Genomic DNA, 2,500 nt, shown 5'->3' with positions numbered 1-2,500 from the left:
CGGGGCTTGTTGCTGGCCGTTGGAGGAGCTCCAGCGGACCGGGGGGAGCGCGCCCGTCTTCGGGGCTTGTTGCTGGCCGTTGGAGGAGCTCCAGCGGACCGGGGGGAGCGCGCCCGTCTTCGGGGCTTGTTGCTGGCCGTTGGCGGAGCTCCAGCGGACCGGGGGGAGCGCGCCCGTCTTCGGGGCTTGTTGCTGGCCGTTGGAGGAGCTCCAGCGGACCGCGGGGAGCGCGCCCGTCTTCGGGGCTTGTTGCTGGCCGTTGGCGGAGCTCCAGCGGACCGGGGGGAGCGCGTCCGTCTTCGGGGCTTGTTGCTGGCCGTTGGAGGAGCTCCAGCGGACCGCGGGGAGCGCGCCCGTCTTCGGGGCTTGTTGCTGGCCGTTGGAGGAGCTCCAGCGGACCGGGGGGAGCGCGCCCGTCTTCGGGGCTTGTTGCTGGCCGTTGGAGGAGCTCCAGCGGACCGGGGGGAGCGCGCCCGTCTTCGGGGCTTGTTGCTGGCCGTTGGCGGAGCTCCAGCGGACCGGGGGGAGCGCGCCCGTCTTCGGGGCTTGTTGCTGGCCGTTGGAGGAGCTCCAGCGGACCGCGGGGAGCGCGCCCGTCTTCGGGGCTTGTTGCTGGCCGTTGGAGGAGCTCCAGCGGACCGCGGGGAGCGCGCCCGTCTTCGGGGCTTGTTGCTGGCCGTTGGAGGAGCTCCAGCGGACCGGGGGGGAGCCGGGCGTTCGAGTTGCCCAGGCAGGGGGTTATCCTCCACTAGCAAACCTCCATGAGCAGCGGAGCCCGTCAGCTGCGCCAAAAAGAACCACACGAGGGCGGCCTGGGGTTGAAATCCCCCGCCACATAGGAACGAATGCCGGGCGTTCGAGTTGCCCAGGCAGGGGGTTATCCTCCACTAGCAAACCTCCATGAGCAGCGGAGCCCGTCAGCTGCGCCAAAAAGAACCACACGAGGGCGACCTGGGGTTGAAATCCCCCGCCACATAGGAACGAATGCCGGGCGTTCGAGTTGCCCAGGCAGGGGGTTATCCTCCACTAGCAAACCTCCACGAGCAGCGGAGCCCGTCAGCTGCGCCAAAAAGAACCACACGAGGGCGACCTGGGGTTGAAATCCCCCGCCACATAGGAACGAATGCCGGGCAACCAGGGGTCGAAATCCCCCATTGAAATGAATGGCGGGCAACCAGGGGTCGAAGTCCCCCATTGAAATGAATGGCGGGCAACCAGGGGTCGAAGTCCCCCATTGAAATGAATGGCGGGTTACCAGGGGTCGAAATCCCCCATTGAAATGAATGGCGGGCGACCAGGGGTCGAAATCCCCCATTGAAATGAATGGCGGGCAACCAGGGGTCGAAGTCCCCCATTGAAATGAATGGCGGGCAACCAGGGGTCGAAGTCCCCCATTGAAATGAATGGCGGGCTACCAGGGGTCGAAATCCCCCATTGAAATGAATGGCGGGCGACCAGGGGTCGAAATCCCCCATTGAAATGAATGGCGGGCAACCAGGGGTCGAAGTCCCCCATTGAAATGAATGGCGGGCAACCAGGGGTCGAAGTCCCCCATTGAAATGAATGGCGGGCTACCAGGGGTCCAAGTCCCCCATTGAAATGAATGGCGGGCTACCAGGGGTCGAAGTCCCCCATTGAAATGAATGGCGGGCTACCAGGGGTCGAAATCCCCCATTGAAATGAATGGCGGGCGACCAGGGGTCGAAATCCCCCATTGAAATGAATGGCGGGCGACCAGGGGTCGAAATCCCCCATTGAAATGAATGGCGGGCAACCAGGGGTCGAAGTCCCCCATTGAAATGAATGGCGGGCTACCAGGGGTCGAAATCCCCCATTGAAATGAATGGCGGGCGACCAGGGGTCGAAATCCCCCATTGAAATGAATGGCGGGCTACCAGGGGTCCAAGTCCCCCATTGAAATGAATGGCGGGCTACCAGGGGTCGAAGTCCCCCATTGAAATGAATGGCGGGCTACCAGGGGTCGAAATCCCCCATTGAAATGAATGGCGGGCGACCAGGGGTCGAAATCCCCCATTGAAATGAATGGCGGGCAACCAGGGGTCGAAAGTCCCCATTGAAATGAATGGCGGGCGACCAGGGGTCGAAATTCCCCATTGAAATGAATGGCGGGCAACCAGGGGTCGAAATTCCCCATTGAAATGAATGGGCCCATTCATTTTCAATGGCCGGGCTACCAGGGGCGCAGTACCACCTGTCGTCATTAGGGGCGCTGTAGATAGGGGACCGAGTCCCCCCATTCGAGAGGTTTGCACCCAAACCTCAAAATGGTTGGTGTACAATTATAGGAGAGACCTTTTTAAGACGTGGGAGCTCCAGGGCAAATCAAGGGAGGCTCGACCAACCCATATCCGCTTTAGATGCACTTTAGGTCGGACTCCCTTGCCAGATGGTCCCCTCCTCAGCCTGGTTCTCGAATTTTTTCTAAGTCAGCCCAACTTGGAAATATTTTCAGAGTGCCACTTTCAAGGGAGTTTCGCCC

The sequence above is a fragment of the Leptonotus elevatus genome, unplaced genomic scaffold (genome assembly GCF_054856555.1).
Source record: "Leptonotus elevatus isolate MCC_2025b unplaced genomic scaffold, RoL_Lele_1.0 HiC_scaffold_181, whole genome shotgun sequence".
NCBI classification, from domain to species: domain Eukaryota; kingdom Metazoa; phylum Chordata; class Actinopteri; order Syngnathiformes; family Syngnathidae; genus Leptonotus; species Leptonotus elevatus.
This window is presented reverse-complemented; position numbering follows the sequence as displayed.